Source organism: Cryptomeria japonica, chromosome 2 (assembly GCF_030272615.1).
Source record: "Cryptomeria japonica chromosome 2, Sugi_1.0, whole genome shotgun sequence".
NCBI lineage: Eukaryota > Viridiplantae > Streptophyta > Pinopsida > Cupressales > Cupressaceae > Cryptomeria > Cryptomeria japonica.
Window position 1 is genome coordinate 232,905,254 of NC_081406.1, and position 27,343 is coordinate 232,932,596.

Genomic DNA, 27,343 nt, shown 5'->3' on the forward strand with positions numbered 1-27,343 from the left:
CAAAGGATAACAAGTTTTGAGGAAGAGCTACTTAAGTTTTGAAGAGAAAAGGAGAGAATAGTGAATAAGGCAAAGAATCTAAGACTAAGAGTGAGTCCAAGACTGGACTATCTAGCATCATTGCGAAAGGAAATATCTGAGGCACTAGTACAAGGATAGAGAACATCGATAGAGCATATGCAGCATCTCACCGGTACAGTTCAAAGAATAGAGACATCAATAAAGGACAGCAAGAAGTTTATGGAAAGTATAAACTTGATTTTGGTGGATCCTTTTCAAATTGTAACCACCTAGTTACAAGGTTGAGACTACAACTCTATTGACACCTTGACAACCTTTGCCATTGATGCCAAAGGGGGAGTAGTAGTATGAGAAAATAACTAGTAGAAGACTTATCTACTCAGGGGGAGTTCTTATATTTTTGGTAACATGTTTTTGGATTACAAATTTTGGATACACTTTTGAATTTTCTCATGAGTGTTGCCATCAATGCCAAAGGGGGAGATTGTTGGCATATGCACACTCAAATGAGACATTGTAGGTGATTGAAGGTTTTTTCATTGATGGCAACCTTACAATCCTATGGCACCAACAAGGCATTACACCAGCACTAGCAAGATCAAACTCTACACCGACACTCAGACCACCGACACCAACAGAGAAAGGAAGCATACCAGCACAGAGGCCAACAGGTTTTTTGTTATAATATATTTTGTTTATTATTATAAAATAATTGTAAGCTGACTTGGCATGATGTAAAATGACTCCTATATAAAGAGAGATCATTATAGAACATTGTAAGAAAGATGTAAGAGGGATATAGAAGAATGTAATTAGGCAGACCTATTATGCGAAATATAGGTTAAGGGTTTATGTAAGAAGCAGAGTAGAAACCGGTACTAGATCTGGCATTATAGATGCTATTCTGAAGTAGTACAAGACACTGGACTTATATAATCCATTTTGTAAGTCAGTGTGACTTCCCATTGAGTAGTGAGCTCTAGGCACTTGGCCTTCCTGCATGTGCAGGCCCCCTTTTGTAAGTAATATTCTCTTATTGGCTAGTAAGTGAATATTGTGGGTCACAAATCCCACCGAGGTTTTTCCCACGTCGGGTTTCCTCATTAAATCATTGTGTTATGGTGTGTCTTTCATGTGGTTGTTTCTATCTCTATTTATTGCATTACTTTTTGCTTACTGGTACACAATTTTAATATGCTCTACATGTTTTAAGTTAAGAAAATCTAAATACCGGTTAGATACTGATTCACCCCCTCTCAGTATCTGTGGGAATCCTAACAAAATCTTTATCCTAGTTGTATTGAATCGCTTTCCTTAATACCTTCATGAAGGGTTGAGCTTTGTCTGCTAGCTGAGATATAAAATGCCTTATTGACTAAAGACAGCCTTGTAAACTTCTCATCTGACTGATATTCTTGGGTGGAGGAATTTCCATTATAGCTTGGACCTTTTCAGCGTCAACCTCAATTCCTTTTTTTGAAATTATGTAGCCAAGCGATTTTCCTGATGTTACTCCAAATGCACACTTTTTAGGATTTAATCGGAGCTTGAATCTTTCTATTCTATCTAGTATGAGGCCTAGCTCTTGAATATGTGTAGATCTCTTCATAGTCTTTATTAGGGTATCATCAACATAATCTTCCATGTTTTTATGCATCATATCATGGAAGATAGTGGTTACTGCTCTTTAGTAAGTTGCTCCTATGTTCTTTAGACCAAATGGCATAACATTCCAGTAGAAGGTTCCCCATGCACATGTGAAAGCTGTCTTTTCTTGATCTTTAGGTGCTATCTTGATTTAATTATAACTAGAGAATCCATCCATTAATGAATACATCTCATATCCAGCAGTCATATCTGCTATCATGTCAATGTTGGGCAATGGAAAATCATCTTTTAGACATGCCTTGTTGAGATCCCTGAAGTTTGTGCAAACTCTAATAGATTTGTCTGCTTTTGATATAGGTACTATATTTGATATCCATTTTGCATAGTCTATAGCTCTGATAAATCCAACTTTTAGCAACTTCTCTAGTTCATCCTTGACTAGCAGTGCCACATGAGGATGCATCTTATAGAGTTTTTTCTTGACTGGTTTAACTCCTGGTGTAATAGAGAGATGGTGCATGATGAAATCAGGATATAGATCCTGGCATATCTGAGTATGTCCATGCAAAGTTGATCTTCTTTTCTAAAAAAAGGTTGCTGAAATCTTTTGACTCTTCTACTGATAGTGATTGAGCTAAATGAATGATGTGTGGTGTCTCTTGTCTCCCAATGTTCACTGGTTGAGTTGGCTTGATCAATATGGAAGATCTCTCCTTGAAGTGACTTGGTAGTATATCAAGTATCTCACCTTCAAGCGCCTTGGGGAGGTTTTCACCTTTAGGTACATCCTTTGTTTTCTCTTTTTGATATTCTGACACTGCCACATTGTGGTTTTCGCCATCAGATCTTTAAATTTTATTTTTCTTATTTTTGCGACTAAGATACTTGATATATGCTTCAGTCATGTTTTCATTATGTTCGCTAGTGGAAGAGTACATGGGTTCAACTGCATTGAGATAGTAGGCGAATGTATAGTCTTTGGCAAAAGTAGGTACATTCAAGGGTTGGTTATAAAGAGTACAATCAATCAGTTCCAGATGCATTAAGGATAAGGTTGGAATAGGCTCAAGGGAGTTCACGGTACTATCATCATAGCTTTGGACTGACCAGTCGAGTTCTAGAAGACTACCTTGCGTATGTGTCTCGAGACTAGGAAGAGTTACGACATGATTATTGAAATTCATGTTAGTATTTATTGGACCTAACCCAACAGACTTACTTCTAGCATCGTCACCTGCTTCAGACTGGACTACATACCATGGTGTGACAGTAGACAATATCTCATCATTCATGATAGAGTAGTCATAATGCATTGTTGAATAGTTCTTGTTATAAATAGAGCTCCTATCTGAGTCATCAGAGTCATAGGATGGAGTTGTTGACTCATCTTCAAGTGGCTTAGTAAAGGTATATATAGTATCAACACCCACATATTTGATGCTGCAAGTTCCTTCGTGATTTGGTTCATTGATTGCTTGTATTTGACATGCTTGTGAACATAGCTTTGATGGTTCTGTTAATCCCTGTCGTCTGTTCCATTCAGCTTCTTCTGGATTGATGACTGGTTCTATTCCAGTAGCTTCAAGTTCTCTTTTGTAGTTCCATACCTGATTTGTCCTATCTCATTAGGAGGGTTGGTAGGTGAAGAAATTGCTTGTGTCCTTTCTTCCTCAAGCTATCATTCATAGTCTTCTTGTGTTTTTAGTCTGATTTCTTCTATTTTCTTTTGCATTCTTAGGCATATCAGCTCTTGTGTGTCATCTATGATATCACTGGATTCTTCAAGGGTTTCTGTAGTAGATGTATTTGAGATGTGGTCTGGACCCCATTCATACTCATTTGAATCAATTTCTGAGTCAACTACTTATTGTGTGCCAATATATGTGACTGGAACTTTTAGTGGTGCAAACAAATCTCTGATCCTGTATACTTTGTCTCTCACATCCTCTAGGACTTCTACTTCCTATGGTATTATAGCTGATATAACTCGAACTTGATTACCATTTGTTTCCTCTCTCTGGGTGGGCAATTCTTTTTGTTCATCGTCACACTCTTCCTGAGTTTGGGGAGTATTAATTTCTTGTGTTGTTAAAGGTAGTACCTTTTCCTTCCACTTATGTTGATGATGGGACACATGCTTCTAATCTGATTGCTTTCTTGTATCATATCCCAGTCCGACTTTATCATTGATAGACCTAGTTTGTAACTGAATGGGTTCAACAATACCTTGTTGATGCTTGCCTAGAGGACCAACACCGAAATATCCCATGTGTTGAAGCATCTTATATCCTGGACCATATTGTGTCAGGGAAATCTCACAATGTCGTATTTCTTTGTTTGCACTATCTTCTTTGAAAAGTGATTTGAGGACATCATCCTCTTCTATTTCACTTGCAAGAGAAGTAGAGGACTATATAAAGAGACCATCATACATGACTTTTGGATTTGAAATTTGTGGCTTCGTAACCTTTGATGGTTTTCTTGACTGTCTTGGTGATGGAGGAAGAGACATTAGTTAGAGTATAGGCTCTATCTTGTATCCATCCATGCCAATGTTTGTGATTTTCAATTTCTTTTCAAAATCTTTCAGCAAAGATTCCGAACTTTCAACTACAGAAGCAACTCTATTATGGGGAACAAAAGCATTAGCACTTCGCGTTAATGCATTGCAGGTATAGCTTGTATTGGCCGAAATATTGAATTCAACTCCATTATAAGGAAATTTCAGGCATTGATGATACGTAGATGGTACTGCTTTCATTTCATGAATCCATGGCCTACCCAGTAAGATGTTGTATGAAAGATGAAGATCCAGGACTTGAAAAATGACATCTCTTTCCATGGGTCCTACTCTGATTTGTAATAGTACCAGACCCTTAGAAGTTCTTTCTTCTTCATCATAAGCCTTGATTGTTATCTTCTTTGTTGGATCAATAACATTTTCAGAAAATCCCAACCGTGTCAATAGATTGCAAGTACAAATATTCAACCCAACACCTCCATCTATCAAAACACGTTTAACATGGTGTTTATGGATCATGGCTTCAATGTGTAATGGCTAGTTATGCAGGTGACTCAGTGAGTTATCATATTCTTCAGAGAAAGTGAGGTAATGAGGTGAGGTCAGATGACCGACCATAGATTGAAACCGATCTACGTCTAAACCTTTAGGGACATTGGTGGTAAGTAGAGCCTTGTCCAGAACCTCTCTATGAGCAGAAGAGATTTTAAGCAGTTCCAAAATGGATATTTGAGCATTGGTCCTCTTTAATTGTTCGACAATACTATAACCAGGAGAAGATGATGAAGCCAGTTGTTTTGTTTTAGCCATGATTGTGTATGTTTGTCTATTTGGTATATTTGATGCTGTTTGATCGAAAGTTGAGGAACTAGCTCCTAGGAGAGTAATCTTCCTTTGAGCGCGAGTCACGACATTAGTAGTTTGTGCTTGACTTTGGTGATCCTGGACTATGATCACATTGCAATATTCAGTTTGAGTAGATTTAATCATGTTGATCACATTATCATTGTTAGTGTAGGTATAATTGACTGTAGCTCCTCCCTTGGATTTTGAGGAATCTCCTTGTTCATAATTGGGTAAGGGATCTTTAAAGGCCTTATGATCAGCATTAGTCATGTGATTTCCAACAACGATTTTGCCTACATGAATGAGATCTTGGATTTCCTGTCAGAGTTTCATGCAGTTGTTTATGTTATGTCCCTTGTTTCGATGGTAGTTGCAGTATTCATTTTCTCTCCACCATTTGGGTCTAATTTCTGGGTCATATGGTCTAGAATTGTCTGGCAATGTTATCAGATTATTTGCCAATAAATTTTTAAAAGCCAATTCATATGATTCACTTAGAGGAGTAAAATCATGCTTAGGCTTTGAAACCCAAGGTTTGTCTTTAAACCATTCTCTTGTTTTCTTTGGAGGATTTTCTGTTGTAGTTTCAGCTGCCTTGAGTGCTTGCGTGCCACTAGCCAAGTTAAATATTGTGGATTTTGTTTTTTCTTGGACAATATCTACCACTCCATCATTAACGATGTTCTTGTTGCTATCTTTACCATATTTCAAGTACTTACCCTTTTCTTTAGAGCTAGAACCTTGTTGTGTTTCCTTCCAAAGTGAGATATAATGATGGGTGTACTTGTATTTGTATACTGTAATTTAGTTCTGGGACTAGGTTATTGACAAATATATCCATTTTCTTAGAATCTAGGATAGGTTGTGGATACCTAGAGAACATCGATCTCCAATGCTGGAGGAAAGTGAGAAAACGCTCCCCTATTTTCTATTTAGTATTGCAAAGATCTATCATAGTCATAGGATGTCCAATGTTGTATGAGTATTGTTGCAAAAATAGTTGGATTAGTTCTTCATCGTTTTTATCCCTTTGGGCAGACTTGAGAACCATTCCATGGCTTGACCCCCTAAACTCCTTGGGAAAAGGTGCATGAGGTACGTTTGATCATGCATGAACTCCATACAAGCGGCACAAAACTCTCTGACATGATCTTGAGGATCTGAGGTACCATCATATTTGTCAAATTTTGGGATCTCAACTCGTGAAGGAAATGGAGACATGTAAAGGTTTTTGTCAAATGGGAATGGGCATATTGTGTCCAAAGAATATTGTTTTGGCATTTTATCTTTGTCTTCTATTCTTGTGACCGCAGTTTGTAATGCTTGCATTTGTTTGCTTATTTTTCCCCATGGTGTCTCTTCCTCTTTAGTGATGAGGGCCTCCACATTATAACCAGTAGGGAGTTTGGCACCTTGCTTTGCTAATTCTAGGAAATAGTCTTCTTTTTCTCTAGCCATGATGACCTTCATCACTTTTCAGAATTCTTTATCATTCTGACATCTATGTACTTTGGCTTTAGGAGGCTCACAAAGCTCAGATTCAGTTGATGAGTAATCACTGTCAGTGGCATGATTACTGAAATCTTCATGACTATCTCGTTTACTAGCTTCTCTTTCTTGCCTTTCTCCAGACATGGTGGGAGATAGGGGCTGACCAAATATTGGCAAATCGTAAACTGGTATTTGTGACGAGGATGGTTTACTTTGAAAGGGGTTTTCTTTGAAGAATGGATTGTCATTTGATGAAAAGGGTGTTTCTTTTGCTTTGTATGTTTTGCTGCGAGAGCTTCTGGTTTGAACAGGCATTTCTAACTGACAAGAACAAGAGCGAGATGTGTTGCAGAAGTCAAGATCAAATTGTATCTAGTAGTTCATTTAACGTAGTGATTGAGAGAAGTAACTAAGATCTGGTCTGGTTTCAGGAATGATCTATCCTGTGTAAGACATTATTTAAGTTAACCTAGGTTTGATAAGATGTTTGTTTGAACTAGCTTAAAGATGATCGACAAAATCATGCAACGCAACGATAGAGGTACACTATCAAGGTTGTTTATGCTCAGGAGGATGATATCCAGTTTTAGACTCATTGTAGACTGTTTTGAATAGGTTTGACTGTTCTAGACTGGCAAAATCAGAGATTCATATGACAAAATTTTTGAGACTGTACGATAGTATAATAGGTTCAGGACGACAACAGTTTTGTTTTGTACGAGTTGTTGCCTAGTACTATACGACAAATGGGTAGGTCCCAAATGACAAATGATTCAGTGCAGTTCTATCTCATACGACACAGGATTTATCTTTAAATAGTAGACTGTTGGGTTTTGTACGATAGAGGATTGAACTTAGGACGACAAATTAGTAGACTCGTATGACACAAAATATGGTGCAGGACGATAAATGATTAGGCTCGTACGACTGTTCACAGAGCAGGGACTAAAAATTCTGAGTTTTTTCGATTGCTGAGTATGACAACTGAGTATGACCAATTCTGAGATGGACTGATTTTTTACTAAGATAGACTAGTTTGTGACATGGATAGAGTTTTGATCACTGAGTTTGTTGATTTGTTTTCTCCAGTTTTAGTATTCCAGTTTTAGTTTGAGGGATGAAAACACAAAAAACACGCAGTATGAATAGTAACTCCAATCACAACATGCAAACCCTATGGAAGTTGTCTTAGAGAAGAAAACCTTTCCTTGCTAACTTAGGTACACACCCAATAGCTAATCAGAATATGATCACTGAGTCTCATGCAATGGATTCTCAATGCCATATTAGCCGACTCCAAACGCTATTGGGGGCATGATATGGCAAGTGTCTTGGGAGAGTTACTATCTATCTTGCACAAAGGTTATCAACCTTTCGGAGGTGAAACAGGTAGATTCTAATTTTAATTGGATCTGGTAAGGGTTCTGTTTCACACATCGAGGTATAAACTCAATTAAGAGGTTTCCCAGCCTTGAAAACCAAGGTTCAATATACCCGAAGTTACTGAGGAGAGCTATTCCCAAGCACTGACGTTGACTTGATTTTCATCAAATTACGTTTATTTTATAGTAGGTTGGAGTACTTGGCATTTAGCCATTCCCACTTAGGTCATTCCCCTCACATCGGCTATAACAGCTTTAAGAGTTTTTTAACCCCTCGGGAGGGGAGGCCTGCTAAATATGTACAAATCTCAAACAAAAAAAAAGCCTCAAGGGTCTAGATTTCTGATTATCTTAGAAAGACAAGAGCATACTCTCCTATCTCTTGGATTTTTCCAAAAAAAAACACAAAAGACAGATTTGTTCATTACCCAGTTAGCAAGTTAGGTGCCTAGAAAAATTAAAGAATACATGATGTTTGATTGATTTCTCTTTAGGCAACCTGCAGAAACAACACATTAGTAGTCATGTTGTTTTTATTCTTTGACAACCGTATGTTTGATTGATAAATTCTTTGACAAGTGTCCTGCGAGAAACTGGTTAGGCTGTGAAAATACCAGGGAGACAAAAGACAATTCAGGGTTAGTGTTAGCATAATCCAAATTTAATTCAAGAAAAACCCCAAAAAGTGAAACTTTCTTTTAATCTAACAGAGAATAGAATCGTACGACAATTCTCATAAAATGGAATGACAAAAAACTTTTATAGTATGAGTCAAAAATCAATACAGAATGACAAAAGATAACAAAAGCAGTATGTCGTATGAGTCCATATTCTGATTCGTATGACAATTTACAGGATATAATATTGTGTTGTACGATAAACTGCAAGATTCAATATAATATCGTACAATGTAGTGAAACTGCTCATATGATATTTCGTAGAGACTATACAGACGAAACCTACAGGATAAAATGAATGATTTTGAGGCCGAAAAAGTAGTTTTCCGCCCCGCGGTGGGCGCCAAAAATGTGTGTGTGAAAAGTGGATCTGTATTTGTAAGCACAACACTTCAATCAAGTCATTACATGCATGGTTAGACAAATATAAATATGAATATGAAAACCATAACAAATTGACTCATTGCCTTCTAAAAGATGTGAGTATAAGATTGCTCTCAGATTATAAGCAATACCAGTGACTAGACAACACCAAGATGAAGGATTTAATCTATATGAGCACGATGTTAGCTTGATGGATGCAAGATTAATCTAACAAGATTTAAGCAATATTAAGCTAAATAATTTAATCAAATGAAATAATTAATATGCAAGATCTGAATGCAAATTCTCAATGAACCTGGAGCAAAAACAACATAATAACAATACATTCTCTAGGAGTTTTTGAATGAGAGATGAGAGCCTAAATTTATAGAAAATTCACAAAGAAACTAACGACTAAGATCAAATGATGTTGAGCAGTCAAGATTTTCCAAGAGGAAGCACAATCTAGGTGAATTGATGTGATTGGATGCTTTTCTCAGTTTTAAAGGAAATTGAACTAAAATTAAGATAAAATCAGAAAAAACGGATTTATTCTCTATTTCATTCAATTTTGATATTTAATTGTTTTAATTGCTTTCTTTGAGATTATTTATCAATTTTTAATTTGTTTTTCAAGGTTATCTCCAATTGATTTCTTTTCTCAATTTTTAGTTCTTTTTTGTCAATTAATTCTTTTTTTTATTTGTTTCCTTTTTTGAAGATTTGTGGCAAATTGATTTATTTAATTAAATATGCTAGGATATTTAATTAAAATAAATAAGATAATTATTTGAAACTATTTACTTGGAATGATTTAATTAATTAAATAAATATTTGATTAATATTGGTTGATTAATTTGCCATGTGACATTGATGATTTCAGAAATTAATTTTGTGTTCAAGATTGATTCAATTGCCTTTGGTTAGGACCTTTGTGATGTTGTTGAGATTAGGGGCTTATGGTTTAGATGACCATTTTTAGGGTATTACAGTGCTAAGGTGGGTTCCAAGTGAGGATGAAATTGTATGAGGATGTACAGTTTACAATGGTACAAGATTTCAATAATATAGCTTTATCAATACCAAATTTCATAGATAATCATGTTGGCAATATGTGTTGTCATTGATGTCAACCTAATTTTTTACAATATATGTAATCCTATGCATGGTGTTTTGCTAGTAACATGTTTTGATGTGTCCTTGTGGATGTGGTAAGATGGTAATTGTGGCTGCCTACTTGTTGGCTTCCTTGTTAAAGTAATGGTGAAGTTGTGTGGTGTATACACTGAGTTTGGCTAATGGTTCTCTATGGTGGATTGTCTACTTGCTTGTTGTTGATTCTCTTGGAGGAAGAATGTAGATAGTGCAGAGTGTGTTTGATACATTCTTGTGTACATATAATTGTTGTGGATTATGAAGGATAACAAGGATGCATTGAGAAGAAGTTGTGTGTTTGATGTCCACCATAATGGTGTTGATACTAACATACTTTGTTGACATGGTCAACAGTATTGATATTTGGGTGTTGTTATATGGAGATATTTGATGAAGATATTTTTTCTTATATGATGCTAACATTTGTCTTATTAGATATGTAGAGGTATAGATTAATGTATTGGAAAGTAATTGTTGAGGAAATGTTTGTTGCCAGTAGTATTGTGACTAACATGAGTATCTATATGTATGGTTGAGTAGATCATAAAGAATATTATGATGAGACTACATTGGATATTATTTGTATTATATTGTCATTATTTTCTTAATAGGTATGAAGAGTCTATTAAGAGGAATAGATGGCTATTGGTTGTCAATGGTTTGTGGATGTCCACTTGGTGAAGGGGCATCGAATCACCTTATGGTCTAATATGGTCATGGGTTAGGTTTTAGGAGTTTTTTTTTACTATTTTGTTTTGCAAATAAGGTCAATATAGACCATTTCTAGTGTAATTTGAGGTTTAGAGAGTTATTTTTGCTAAAATGTCAAGTTATACATATTTTGTCAAAAATGTTATCATGTCAAATTGTAAAATTATCTAAGTGGCAAAAATATGGAAGACCAATGGTCATGAAGTTTAAAAGTTAGTTGTAATAGTTAAAAAAGGATGAAAAAGGATTTATACAAGTATTGGATGGTCAATAAAATGGCAGGCCATGAATTGTTAATATGTTGTTGTAGGCTCTTGTACTTGTTTGTACCATGCTGTTATGATTTTAAATCATTGGAACCAACTAAAGAAATGAATTTTAAATTTGTTTATGTTTTTATTTGGAGTGTTTTCATAAAGTTTGGAGCAATTTTTGCAAATTTAGTGAAGGTGGGTCTGTGTGAGTAGATTTTTAGGATTTTGTGAATATAAATTATGAAACTAATCCATTACACCTACTGTATCTATTGTCACTAATTGGAATGAGCCCAAGACATTAAGGCATGGATGTTTAAATGTTTTGGTGAGCAAGGAAGGTCATTTCAGGGTCTGGGTTGATGTCATAATTGACAATTTCACGTATTTTTGAGTTGAAAATGGTGGTTTAGGGTGAGTGTTTGATGAAATAGTGTAACCAAGGCCTAGATAATGGTTTGGGAAGCACTTGTAGGTCTTAAAGAGTATGTATTAGTTATTGGTAGAGTTTGGGAAGCTGTGGATATAGTATTTCCAATAAACCCTAATTGTATGCAAATCTAGAAGAACAAAAAAAGTGACATTCGTGTGTTGGGTGAGTTTGTGAGACTACCTACTAATTAAAGTTGTGGATTTTGTTTATTTGAACCTTGCCTAGGCTATTGGAGTAAAAAATTTAGTTTGGTAGAGTTTTTCGAGAGTGGGTTCTTTGTAAAAGTGACCTAATTGAGTCTTAGTGCAGTGAGAAAACTTAAATTTTGATAGACATGTTCCAAAATACCATATGCTCGTTTTGAGATATAATTTAGAACTCTCAAAAGGGTACCTAAAACTACTTTCAATTTGTGGAGAAAAAACCTAAGAAAGGAGAACTTCTCACCAATCCTAATTGGGAGGGCTAACTAGGCCTAGGTTGTATTGTAATAGTCCAATTTTGATACACATGTTGCAAAGCAATGGTATCATCATTTTACATATGTTTTGTAATTCCCAGAAGGGTATCATTCAAAAAAATCTCTAAGTCAGAGCCATAAAGGTGAAAGAGTCATTCAAAGGTCCTTGAACTGTGATTGTTTGTGGTTTTCCCACTTCCTCTACATCAATTGGTATGAAATCTTAGGGAATAGGTCTCTTGGAGGAGATAGATTGAATTTTGCATAGAAGAAGGTTGGAAGTTGAAGATTCATAATGCATCTAGAAGATAACATCAAAAAGGAAATCAAAGAATTGAAAGAGAGATATGCTAAGCTGAAGGAGATGACACAAAGGAAGGCACTATTTAGGACAAGATGTAAATGAAAAAACAAGGTATGCAATGTGGTAATAGATTCAGGTTCTATGGATAACTTGGTTTCAAGTGAAATGGTTGATAAGTTGAATTTGGAAAGAATTCCACATGAAACACCATATAGAGCATTTTGGTTGAATAGTGATTAGTCAGTTGTGGCGAATGAACAAGCATTAGTTAAGTTTCAGATTGGTGCATATAAGGATAGCATTCTTTGTGATGTTTTGCCAATTAATTATTTCCACTTAATTCTAGGAAGGTCATGGTAGTTTGAGAGATATGGTTTGTATGATGTGAGAGCAAGTATATTTCAAATTGAGAAATATGGAAACGCCTCATCACTAATACCATTACAAGTGGACGGAAAAGTGAAAGATAAGATAGCAAGGGTGATCATAATAAGAAGGAAAGAGTTTTTAAGGAATGAGGAAGATAAAAATAGAGAAGGTGCAGTCACTACAAGAAAATAGAATGTTGATACGACAAGTGTAAGAAATGATGCAAGGGTGAAGATTAAAGAGAAAGATAAGACAAAGCTCTACAAGTCTGAAAATATAGTGATGTCAAGGTTTGAAGATTTGAGACAAGACAAGAGGACAAAAGATGTGATGAGCCAAGGTAAAAGGCAAGTGAATTAGTTTGGGATGATTGAGGTTATGGTATCCAACAAGGATGATGGACAATTAGATTGGGTTAGCACAAATGTTTATGAACCTTGTAGGGAAGATGTCCTTGAGGCAGAGAACCAAATGAAAAGAGTGAGAAATAAAAGCAAAGAGATGGAAGGTAAGGTACAAGGAAAAGTTGCAATCACCCCAAGAGTTGAATATGACAAAATGGTAAGTTGGAAGAAAGTCTTTGTGTTGGAAGAAACTAAGGATGTGAGGTTGATAGAGAAAATCCAAGAGAAGTCCCAAGGTAGAGTGTTTGAGAAGACTCCAAGTGAGTTGGAGAAGTGTGATGAAATTATGGATGGGATAATGCTATGTCCTAGAGGGAAAAGAGAGGTTGATAGGTAGTCAAAGAGTGCTATGATAAAAGTTTCAAAAACTGATTCTATAAGGGTTTCAAGGATAGAGGACCTGAAAGTGAGTGTGAAGATAGAGAGTGAAGTGAAAGTGGATGTTTGGCAAGGAAAATGGGATAGGTTCAAGTGTGCAGTAGAGATAATGAGGAAAAGAGTCCAAGAGACAAGAGGTAAATATTTGTTTTGTAGGTACACAATCAAGTTTTGATGAAGGAAGGGTTAAGAGACATGAAACAAGTCTGTATGCAACAAGGAAACAATATCAAGTTGCAAGTCAAAGACAAGTAGGTGGATGTGAGCATGTTCTAAGGGTGAAGATAAAAACACTTTAATTTCAGATTGATACAATTATGTTAACAAATAAAGGAGAGGATGCAACACCAGATTTAGACAAGGGAAAGATAAGAGGATTCTTGCAAGAACAACATGAGAAGATGAAACAATATGTAAGTGACATCAAGTGCAAGAGAGCAGAACATGATGCAAATTACCAATACATGATCAAGTGGAAGAGACAACCAGGTGGAGATGCATTTGAAGACCAATGACATGATGTGAAGAAGAATAATCTACTACAATATTGTCTCCAAGGGACTTGGGAACTTTTTCAAGGGCACCAAGTCACCTTATGGTCTAATATGGTCATTGGTTAGGTTTCAGTATAAAAAAATTCTAGTTTGTTTTGCAAATAAGGTCAATAAAGATCATTTCTAGTTTAATTTGAGGTTTAGAGAGTAATTTTTTTTAAAATGTCAAGTTATACATATTTTGTCAAAAAAGTTATCATGTCAAATTGTAAAATTGTCAAAGTGGCAAAATATATGGAAGGCCAACTGTCATGAAGTTTAAAATTTAGTTGTAATAGTTAGAAAAGGATGGAAAAGGCTTTATATAGGCCTTGGTTGGTCGAGAAAATGTTTGCCCATGAATTATGTAGGTTGAAACCTTAATAAAATATTCTTTCCCTGCATTTTTTATTGTTAATCTATTGTTGTAGGATTTTGTACGTGTTCGTACTATACTGTTGTGATTTAAAATTATTAAAAATGTCTAAAGGAATGAATTAAATTTGTTTCATTTTTTATTTGGAGTGTTTTCATAAAGTTTGGAACATTTTACTACAAATTTAGTGAAGGCGGATCTGTGTGGGCAGATTTAAGGGTTTTGTGAATATAAATCATGAAACTAATCCATTCCACCTTCTGTATCTCTTTTAACTAAGTGTAATGAGCCCAAGATAGTAAGACATGGGTGTTTAAATGAGTTGGTGAGTAGGGAAGGTCATTTGAGGGTCTGGGTTGATGTCATAGTTGATAATTTCATGTATTTTTGAGTTAAAAATGGTGGTTTAGGGTGAGTGTTTGATGAAATAGTGTAACCAAGGCCTAGATAATGGTTTGGAAATAATTTGAAGGCATAAAATAATATGTATGATCTATTGGTATATTTTGGGAAGGTGTGGATATAGTATTTCAATAAACCCTCATTGTGTGCAAATCTAAAAGGACAAAAAAGTGAGATTTGTGTGTTGGGTGAGTTTGCAAGGGTAACTAATAATTAAAGTTGTGTATTTTGTTTATTCGAACCCTTCCTAGGCTATTGGAGTAAATAATTTTGTTTCATAGAGTGTTTAGATGGTAGGTGCTTTGTAAAAGTGACCTAATTGAGTCCTAGTGCATTGAGAAAACCTCAATTTTGATATACCTATTCCATAACACCATATTGCCCATTTTGAGATATTATTTATAATTCTCAAATGGGTTCTTGAACCTGCTTTCATTTTGTGGAGAAACTACCTGAGAAAGGAGAACAGTTCACTAGTCCTAATTGGGAGGGCTAATTAGGCCTAGGTTGAATTGTAACAGTCCAATTTTGGGACACATGTTACAAAGAAATTGTATCATTATTTTACATATATTTTGTAATTCCCAAAAGGGTATCAAAAAACTTATTTTTCTTGCAGAGATCTATTCTGGATCAGAATTTATGATCACAAAATTAGTTATGGAGGGCTACAAGGCCAAGATTAAAGAAATGTGAAAAGACACTAAGTCAGAGCCATAAAGGTGAAAGAATCATTCAAAGGTTCTTGAATTATGATTGTTTTTGGTTTTTGCACTTCCTCTCCATCACCACCTTCTTGGTGTATGGTTTCTACATTGAGTTGGGTGTATGTATACCATTGATAATGTTGATGGTAGTGATGATATGTAGATGTCCAAATAGGGGTGAACTCACAATAATGGTTCCCACTTTTTGACCAACTTTGAAACTTAGATGAATATTTAAAAAAAAAACTTCACTTTCTAACACCTATAACTTTTAAACCGTTAAGAATTTGAAGATGATATAAACTAGTGATTTTTAACATCTTGTTTGTAGATTCTAAATATATTTTTTGCAAATTTGTTTGAATAAAGTTTTATTGATTTTTCCATCTCCCTCAAAAAGTAGTTGTTTACAACAAACAACATTTTTTAAGACTGACGTGTATCCCGAAATCCATAATTTTTTTTTCTATAAATGATAAAAACTTAATTCTTTTGAATTTTGGTTTGTAACATCAATACCCAGGGCATGCACTTGGTTTGATAGTGATATGTTGAATATTTTTTATTTTATTAAGTTTTGAAGTTAGACTAATTATAATTTGGATATAGGTGTACATTTTAACACATAACTTGTTTTATATATATCAAAATTCAATTTTCTTTTTTTTGTTAGAAAGAAAACACCAATTCCTCGTGCATAGATATTTTCAGATTTTTTTTGAATTATTTTACTATTTTTCCCAATGCATTGAACAAAGAAGTTCATGTTCGGTGAAAAACCTACATTCATAAGAAATAAAATAAAAATATATTAATGAAATTAAATATATTAAAATTTATACTATTTGGAAAGCTTATAATAAGGACTAAATACTTTTAAAAAAAAACTTTTAAATGAATTAATTTGACCCCCCAAAAGCTAATGTAAAATTGGTTTTTTATTAGCATTTCATAGATGCAAAGGAGACTCCATTGCAAGTATGATTTAGAAGTAGAGAGGTTCTATCCCATAAATTTTGATCTAAGAGCCTTTTATTTAACTCTCTTCAATTAATTACTTCAAATGGGACCTCTTAAAGCTTAAATCATTATATTTTTTTAAAAATGTATGATTTCAGCAAAAATCAGGACGTACCAAAAAGTGGGAACCAGCTTTATGAGTTCACCCATAGGTTATGATATTAATATGAGGATTAGATAAATGAAAATATCATGAAGATGATGTATTGAATAAGGACATATTATTTGTAGGATAGTTTGATCCTAGGATGCCTGATGGAGCAAGTTGGCATATGAAGTATGTATTGATTTGTGCCTAGGAGAATGCTATGCATTCGTCTACATTTGCAAATATGGTCTTCAAAACTTGGATATAATGTTTATGCTCTATGGAAATTGCACTCCTATCTTTGAGGTTCTTGGTGTTGCAACTAAAATTGTTAGTAATTTATGTTGGTTAATAATATAGTTCTCTATCAAGAGTATAGTAAATGCTACAGATTCCTTTGCATTGATGTTTCTAGTGTTGTAGATTGGTTGGCATGTTTTCAATGTTTATTCCATGACCGAGTTCCATTATTCAATGGTGTTGTGGTGTGCAATTAATGATATTATGTTTTGTGTTTGACTAGCTCTTTAAAATGAAGTGTTTAGTATCAATTATATTGTGCCAGTATGATCTTGATATGAAGAAGTTAGGGAGGGATTTAAGAATATTTTGGGATGTTCATGGAACATCTTGTTGTGCTTCATATATTTTTAGAAGGTCTACATGATGACACATGGTGATTGGAATCTATGTTTCAAGGTTACTACTTTGGTTTGGCTGAATGGTGTTGTCCCTTAGCATGCGGTGAATCCTTCAATGTCTCTATTTGCTTAGAAGTTTTTGTTGCATTGATTCTGGTTCCTAGCTTAACATGTGGGGATCTGCATTGGACTTGTTCGTATGGAAGATATGTGTTGGACCAACTTGTGCCATGCTATTTGTTGCATCTAAACATTACCTTGTTGTCAAACATTGAAGGATTATTGATAGCATGTTAATTTTTTCGATCTACTTGGAAAGAAGTGTTAAGATGTTTTAAGTTCCCTCTATCTCCTGGATTGGACCACTTTCACCACAATTATGTTTTGGTGGTTGATTTGATAGGAATATGCTTGTCCTCTATTCTGGCAAACCTAATTGATGTTTGCAATGAAGAAGACAATACATATTAAAGAGGAAATTGATGTTGATGGTATGACTGGTTGCATGAGTGTGTGTGTGGATCAATGTGTGTGTTGTGCCTACATGATTATATCATTTGTGGAAGCCAGTTGTGGCAAAGTTAGTGCATGTTTATTGTTGTGGAGTTGTTCACTTCAGACAAAGATTCAAGGAAATATTCATGTTTGGATATTGTTGAAGGCTTATTTGTTCTAGATTCATTCATTCATTGTACCTTACTCTAGAGATGTGATCTTCAGACTAAAAACTTTGTATCTTTCCCTAGGGTAATGTGCTCTAGAGCCTGCAAATATTTCAAGGAGTAGTGCGCTTTCTTGGCAGTAAGCCTACAACTATTTTGTAATTATTTCATATGTTGTGAGTTGACTCTCACTATAGTTTTTCCTTGTTTGAATTTTCCAAGTAAATATGATGTTCTCTTTTGCATGGTTTTTCATTATTATATCTTTCATTGCTGCTGATTAGAATAAAGTTAAAGAGTTTGTCGATTGAATAATAAAATATTAAATCCACAGTAATTTATTCCCCTCGCTTCTCAGTCCTAAAATATGATCAACAATTCAATTGTCAACCTCTACTGCTCTTTCTACACATTCATACCTACCTTCACGAACTCTAAAAATTAATACTCAAACATAAATAAATAAATAAAAATTAAAAACATCACTAGAAACTACACCACATCTTGTTGCTCCAAAAACAATCCAGTTGCCAAAACAACATGACTAACGAAAAGCAATAGATAACATAATACACTGACCACAAAATGTCCACAACAAACTACCCAAATGGTAGGACAACCCAACCAAAATTATGATTAGAGCGACCAGCTAAAACCAAAAGATAACCACAAATAACATTACCCAGGGAAGTTTTTATCTTATAACGAAAGCTACAAACCTCAAGAACTGGCATTGTTCCAACAGCCTCTTCTTTCAATATTTTACTGTCAAAGAATCTAATCTCTTATCTTGGAATTATTATAAAATAATCACCGACAGTACATGCAGCCTGTCTTTCCACTGCGCACATGCAACAAGACACAAAAGAAAGACAGCAATATCTCCTCCAAGTCTATATTGAACAATTCATTCATCACTCTTGCTTCCCAATGCATTTACATGGTTATCCAATTGAATATAATAGAATCACCATTGACCATAGAAGCCAGAAAACCAAAACAAAATCCACATTGAATCAGTGGGGCCAAATACATTGTGGTATGGTACGACGATCTTGCAATCTTCGTGTTGTTTGATATCTTGTTCAATATCACCAAAAATACAACTACGTTCTCACGACAAACTCTGAATACTTCTCCGTCAACATGTTATGCGGGGCCTATGTTGATTAGGAATAATAGAAAGAAGACAGAAAATTAATTAAATTTTCAATCTGTTTTCTTTATTTAGATTCAAAGCTTCGTGTGAAAAGCTAGAACAATGTAGAGCGAGGCGTTTCGCGCATCTTAATCAATAAAATCAACAGTATAATTGATTTGAAACGTGGGAGAATAGAGCATAGGAATTAGACTGCTACGGATATAAAAAAATGGACTGAAGTGGCCAAAATAATATACTTCGATCCCACACTGACACAAAATGCCAAAACAATGGTGTCGGTGTAGAATAAAATGAACAACTTGGCAGGATAGAGAAGCGATTTATTACCAATTTCCAGTAAGAACGACAGTCCATATTCTCTCTACCAACCAGTCTTAATATCTTTAATGTCATAACACAAGGAGTCCGCCATTATCGTAGTTAGCTGTAATATTCTTGTTGGAACACTGATTGAACTCCTCCAATTTAATATCTTAATGTCATGACAAAAAGGTTGGCCATAGCTTTAATATTTTGCTTGGTCCACTTACTGAACTGCTCCAATTTAATAAAGGATTAGTCAATCGCTTCTTGATTAAGGTTTCAATTAGACAGTTACATTTTTTATTTAAAAGCTGTATGCCACAATTTAGACGACAATGAGATATTTGTTTTTGTTTTTATTGATAATGTGGAATTACAATAGAAACAGAAAGTCATAAACATTGTGAGGAATTAGGTTTTGATTATGGAAAAATTATATTAATATAATGTATCATTTATAAGGATGATAAAAATAATACATGTAAATAGCTGTTTGTAATGATTATGGCAACAACTTTTTTATTATGATATACTGATTGACTTGAAGTTGATAGATTTACAATTTGATTTATTTTAATTGATAAATAAATTCCTTATTCATATGAAACAATAGACATCTATAGAAACACAAACAAAAAATGTAGTATCATCATAGTTTTTTAATCTAAAAACTTAAATTAGCAATATAGTATCATTGTAGTTTTTTTCTCTCCTTTCTCATGTATTGAAAACATGTGTTTTTTTTTTAATTATAATTCTTTTAGAGGTGAATTATATCAAATACTCCTATCCAATCCAAACTAAACATTACATGAATAATAATTAATATACATTACTTAAATATTAGAAAATAATAATAAAAGATCTAATGAATAATGCATTCAATTTAAATTAAACATTATTGTAATAAAGGTTTCAAGTAAAGTATCATGTACATTTTTTTATTTAAAACTTATAGGTTACCATATAGAGCACAAGAAGGTGGTGTATTTCATTTTGCTTTTATTGATAATATTGAATTAGAAGATAATAAATAGTCAAAAAGATTGTGAAGAAGCAAGGTATTGATATAGAATTTTTTTATAAATTAATAGATAATATATCATTAGAACGATGACAAAGACAATACATATAGCTAATTGTTTGAAATTACCATACCGACTTCATGTACTTGTTTACTAAATTGTAATGCAGGGGTTGACTTGAAGTTGAATTATTTATAATTTGATTAAATTTAACTCATATATCATCTCCATGTTCATAAGAAACAGGGACAATGATAAACTTGGATTTAGATTACGATTAAAAATGTATTAATATGTAATGTATCTTTATAAGAATGATAATGATAGTACATATAATTACTTGTTTGTAATTATTATAGAGACTTCTTTATGATCCACTCTCTTAATTATATTATATTGATTTACAATTTCATTTATTTTAGTTGATAGATGATCTCCTTATTCATAAGAAACAATGGACATCTATAAAAAGAAAAACATAAAGTAGCACTATAGTATCATCATAGATTTTTATCTACAAATTTAAAATAGCAATATAGTATCATCGCATATTTTTTTCTCTCTCATTTGATATATTGAAAACATGTATTTCTCTTTTTATTATAATTCATTTTTGAAAAGTGAATTAAATCACAAACTCCAATCCAATCCAAATTAAACATTAGATAAGTAATAATTAATATAAACTACTTAAATATTATAAAATTTAATAATAAAAAGTTAATCAATTTTACACTCAATATAAACTAAATATTAGTGTATTGACTCTATACTAAAAGTTGGACTCTGCGTTTTTCAGTGACTCTGCGTTTGGTAGAGATCTGGCATCCGACGTGGCGACCCTCGCTCGACAGTCACTCCTCCCAATGTTCCAGGTGTGTGCGTTCCTTACTGCATTTATAGTTAACTCATAATGTCCGCTCTGCCATTGTTACCTCCGGTAGAAGCCGTACCGCCCGCAGTAAAACCCATTAATGCATCTAACACTACCTCTGCGTTTAAACCTAACACTACCGAAACCGAAAAAAACAATGCTCAGTCAGTCACAAAAACCTTCTCCGAGGCGGTGGCGAATTCCTCTGTCACTGCTGCCACTAGGTTTAGTGCTTCTCCTCAACATGAAGAGACCGAACCAGGTAAGAGATCTATGGGTGGTTTGAGGCCTTTTTCCATCTCCCCTAACCCTGAAATGTTAGATGAAATAGAGAAAGAAAAGGGTAGGTTAAAGAACTTTGCAATTTTTTTCGCTGCTGTTGATGTTGAACGAAGCCCTGCAAGAAATTTTTTGGATGATTGGTTTTATAACTATTGGAATTTGAAATTAGGGTATAGCATCTCTTTCTGTCGTCAATTGCAGAAGGGTCTATTTGTCATCTTTTTTAAATCTGCAGAAGCCCAGGAGGCTGTCCTCAAAAGGCAGTATTGGAATGTAGGTAATACATCCTTTCGAGCCTTAGCTTGGCCTCCAAAGGCTATTCATGAAGAGGTGTTGGCCTTGTCTGCACCAAGGTGGATCATTGTTAAAAATTTGCCCCCATATCTTTGGTGATTCATTATACAGTTGTTGGAGCCACTCGGCAAGGTCATTAGGTTTGATGATTCCTCTCGATTGGTTCCACACATGGACACTAGAGTGCTAGTGTCGATTAAGCCGGGCATTGAAATCCCTCCGGCTCTTGGAATAAACATTTCAGGGGATGTAATCTCTTGTCCTCTGGAGATTTTAGGGGGACTAAATGCTTGTTTTCTCTGTAAGAAGGAGGGACACCTTCCTCGCGACTGCCCCATCATCAAAAGGAAAAATGAGACTAACTCAAACCCTAAATCTGGTGATACTGGTAAATTGAACAACTCTGTTCCTACTAATAAAAACAATGAAATCTCTACAGTGTTGTCTGCCCAACTTGCTACTAACAATAAAAATCACGACAATACCATTGCGATCGAACCCCAACTAGATGTTAACATGACAGATGGTTTTCAAGTTGTTAAAAGGAAATCGGATAAAAAAAGAAGAAGGAAAACTGACATCTCTGATGCCCTTAGTGATAAAATTAATAAATCCAATACTCCACCGGTGACCTCTACACCTACTGCTCCTCTTACCTCAATAGATACCTCCCCCATTGCGGCCGAAATTAAGAATTTCAAAGAAATTGAGGAAGGGTACTATTTGGAAATTGTACCAGCAAATAATGGTAACTTGATATCTATCCCTCCCAAGCACACAAATGATCAATTTTACTCTACTCCTACGGTTGGACCTGGCAGAGGAAATGACCAATCTAAAATTGCTGATGCAGAAGCTGAAGATTTAGATTGGCAAAAAGATTTCCCCAAGTCTAAGCGTCGGGGTAGACCTCCTGGGTCCAAAAACAAAAGCCCTGTTGGGCCCATGAGTGAAGAAGGTTCTGCACAATACAATACCACCAATACTGGTGGATCTATGGACCTTACTTGCGTCCCTACTGACAACAGATTAGAATGAATTTTATCTCATGGAATGTAAGGGGCCTTGAGTCCCTAGACAGGAAATACATTGCTAAGCATTTTCTGGACACTATTAGCAACAAAGACTTTATTATGTTGCAAGAAATTAAAGCTGTTGATTTTATTTTAGATCTTAATCTTGAATTCATCTGGAAAGATTCAATTAAATTATGTTCTGCACACTCCAAAGGAAAGGGAGGCACTGCGCTACTTATTAATCCTAAATGGTCCAAACGCATTGTTGATAAAGGTAGATCCCCATGAAATAGTGCTATATGGGCATCTATCTGTATCAATAATGTTACATTTGGAGTATGCTCCATTTACGCACCCAATGAACCTCAAGAGAGAGCTGAACTTTGGTTATGGATATCATCCCTTCCAGACATCCCATGGATATTGGGAGGAGACTTTAACATGGTTGAGTCTCAAAAAGACAAATCTGGAGGCAGACCATTTAACTGGAAACCTGCTAAAGTTATGCCTTGGAATAATATGATCCAAGGAAAAAAACTGTTTGACCCTCTGAAAAACATTAACAATACCAATACTAATCTGAAGTATACCTGGTGTAACTTTCAACAGGCCTCCTCCCGTATCTATGCCAGACTTGACAGATTCTATGCTCACTCGAACAGTTTCTCCTTCATACCTGACAAAAATGGCAATGCTGTATCTGTTCACCCTACGGCCTTATCAGACCACCATCCTATTTCTGCTTGTATCAAACTATCTTGTGTTCCACAAGCACCTCTGGTTGGCAAATCTAGATATATTCTTAATACCTCTTTGCTAAAAGATGAAGACATATTGATAGCCATTCAACTTATAAGCTCCTTTAATAAGAATAGTTATCCTTCCCTTTCCTACTGTGATAGATGGCAAAAGAATCTTCTTGCTTGGAAAGCCTTACTTCAAATGATTGGCCAAAAGAAGGCCAAGGATTATAGATATATTGAGAAATCCCTCTCGGATAAGCTTTGCTCTGCTGAAGCTAGTATGCAGAGCAACCCGACTAATCAAAATCTATTACCTATGGTATCTAGAGCTAGGGACAACCTTAGATTACATCAGCAAAAACTTGTTAATGGTGTCAAGATCAGATGCAGGGCTCACTGGCTTCAATTCGGTGATAAAGGTACAAAATTCTTTTTTAACTATCTTAAGCAAAAACATACGAACGAAACTATCTCAAGCATCTCTGTGGAGAATATTGAGCTAGTGGACCCTAAGGAGATAAAGGCTACCTTCTCCAAATACTACTGTAATCTGTTTACTTCTGAGGACACTATGAAATCCGCTGAGCTCAGAAAATAAATTAGAACTATTATACCTAATAAGATAACCCAATCCGATTCCGATTCTTTGGGACAAAGCATAACTAAACAAGAGATTGTTAATGCTATCAATACTCTTAAAAAGGAAAAAACTCCTGGGCCTGATGGAATCCCAGCTGAGTTTTATCAAGCTAACATTGATTGGATAAGCTCTGATCTCCTTGACCTGTATAATGAAGCTTTTGTTAAAGGCTCTCTCGGCAACATGATAAACAGGGGTATTATCAAATTAATCCCTAAAGAGGGAGACAAAACTAATATCAAAAACTGGAGACCAATTACGCTTTTGAATGTATCATATAAAATTTTGGCCAAAATTCTTGCTCTTAGATTAGAAGGTATCCTGCCTAAGTTTATAAGCCCTACCCAGACTGGTTTTATTAAAGGTAGATACATACTGGAAAATCTTATAACCAGTTGGGAAGCAATGAACTGGGCTAAGACCTCCAACCAAAACGCTGCTATCCTTCTCTTGGATTTTGAGAAAGCCTATGATAGAATAGAATGGAGCTTTATTGATACTATGCTCAAGGCCTTTGGTTTCCCTAACCTATTCTGTAAGTATATCAAACTTTTGCTTAAAGATGCTATGGCCCAAGTTGATATTAATGGATCTCTTTCGGAGCCCTTTCCTCTAACTCGATCTATTAGACAGGGATGTCCACTTGCCCCTGCTCTATTTGTAATTGCTTCTGAAGCTCTTACCTACATCCTTACTGACGACACTTTATCCCCGGCTGTCAAAGGTATCACTCTTCCCAACAATGAGGATCTGTCTATCTGCCAATTCGCTAATGATACTAGCTTATTCATTAAGATGGAAGATGATAACTTTAATTGTCTTACTAAGAAACTTAATCTCTTCTGCTCGATCTCGGGTGCTAAACTATCTCAGGCCAAATGTATTTGTCTTGGCTGGGATGAACATCCTTCGGGGTGGTTGTTGAAATTTGGCTTCCAGTGGGGTGGCCCAGCCACCATAACCAAATACCTGGGCATCCCTTTTGCTGTAGATCCCTCTATTAAGGATATGTGGTTATGGGTTAAGACCAAAATCACAAAAAAGCTTAATAGCTGGTTCAACCGATTCCTGTCACTTGCTGGCAGACTTCAAGTCTGTCAAAAGATTTTATCTTCATAAAACATATACTACGCTTCTGCTTGGATGTTCAACAACTATCAAATTTTAGAAATCCAGAAGGCTATAAGGAACTTCCTTTGGTCGGACGGTAAAGGAAATAAAAAGTGCCACATGGTTAAATGGGACTGGTGCTGCACTGATAAAAAATATGGAGGGCTTGATCTAAAAGACCTTAGACTCCAAGGTATTGCACTTGCCACCAAGTGGATCTCTCACTGTGTAGATGGAGAAGAGCCATGGAAAGTACTTGTTAGGAACAATATCTTGAGAGGTTACCCAAAAAAAGCTAAAACTTGGAAAAATCTCCCATTTGCTGATATCATCTTTGGTAAATTTCCTACTGCTGTGCATGGCTCTGCAGTATTCAAAACACTATGGAGAGCTTGGGAGTTGTCTAGAAACTGCATTTCTGATAATGCATTCCATTCGGACGACTCTCTACATGGTGAGAGGTCTATTTGGTGGAATCTGTATCTCTAAGGGAAGCCGCTTGCCTTGACTCAAGGCTGTTCGGCCAAAGTTTGGAATAACTTGGGAATCTCCACATTCATGGACCTTTTTGAAAATGATTGCTTGATTAATTGGGATGAGTTAAGATATAAATATAATCTTCCTGCCGCTCATAAAAAAACATACTCCATGCTTACTAGAGCCTGCTCGAATATCCCTTCAAACTGCCTCGTTGACTCTCATAGATTCACTAACAGCAAATGGACTGATGGTTCTCTACTGACTAAACTTAAAGCCAAAAATGTTTACAACTCCCTGAATAATAATCTTAGTATTATTAAGCATGTTAATAATGTGTGGTATACTGACCTGGAGATGAAGGACTGGAATAAAATTTTTAAAAGAATCTGGAAATCCTCCATTGACCCCAAGATCAGATGTTTTAGATGGTTATTGTTAATTAATAGAATACCTATTAACAATTACCAGATGAATTATGATAGTTGTACCTTCTGCAATAAACCTGAAACTTGTAGACATATATTCTTTGAATGTAATTTTGCAAAGAAAGTATGGGAATTATGTGGAATTACGTACCCCAAGTACATTGATATCTTTGAAATTATTACAGGTTACATTCATGGACTTAAAAATGATTCTAATATTCTATGGTTCATTATTTCAGCTAACATTTTATGGCAGCTATGGAAATGCAGAAATGAGGAAAGGTTTCAAGGTGCACATAGATCTCTTACTGAGTTATACCTTAAACTCACCCTTATTAAAATCTCTTCGCAGGTTTGTATTACGATGATGATCGAGAGGGAGAAACTGTTCAGATTCCTCAAGATGGGGCACTCTACTATGTTCATGTTTGAAATGAAAGATGGTTATGACTATCGTAACCACATGAACAATATGGTTTTTTTCAATAAAACGGTGAAAAAGCTGCACAAGGAAATTACCAAAAACAAGAATGCGACTGATGATCAGATAAAAATGATTGCTCAAATCCAAGCTAATAAAAGCATCGCTTGGATGGAAGGACCTCTCGGATGGACAGCTTGGGTTGAACAGTTTGAAGACCTGCTGCATTAATACCTTTTATGTTATTGTATAGCTGCTTCACTATGTAATTTACATTTTTGGCTGCTCTTGTGACTTACTCTCCGTGTGAGGCATGCCTCCAGAGCTGACTTAATTTTGGAACCTCCTCGTGCTGTAATTCTGTTGATAACACTATATTTAATATAAAAAAAAAATATTAGTGTATTAATAAAAGTTTAGTGTAGAACATCCTTATGAGTGTTTCAATTAAATAGTTATGTACATTTTTAATTTTTAAATTTGTGTCACTACTTAGAGAACAAGAAGGTGGTGGATTTTATTTTCCTTTATTGATAATGTTCAATTAGAATATAATAAATAGTAAAAAAGATTGTGAAGAAGAAAGGTGTTGTTATGGACAAAAACTATATTAATACATAATATATCATTAGAATGATGAGAAAGACAATACACATAGTTAGTTGTTTGAAATTACTATACTAACTTTATAATGAGTTCTTCACTTAATTACAATATACTTATTGAATTGAAGTTGATTGATTTACAATTTGATTGACTCTA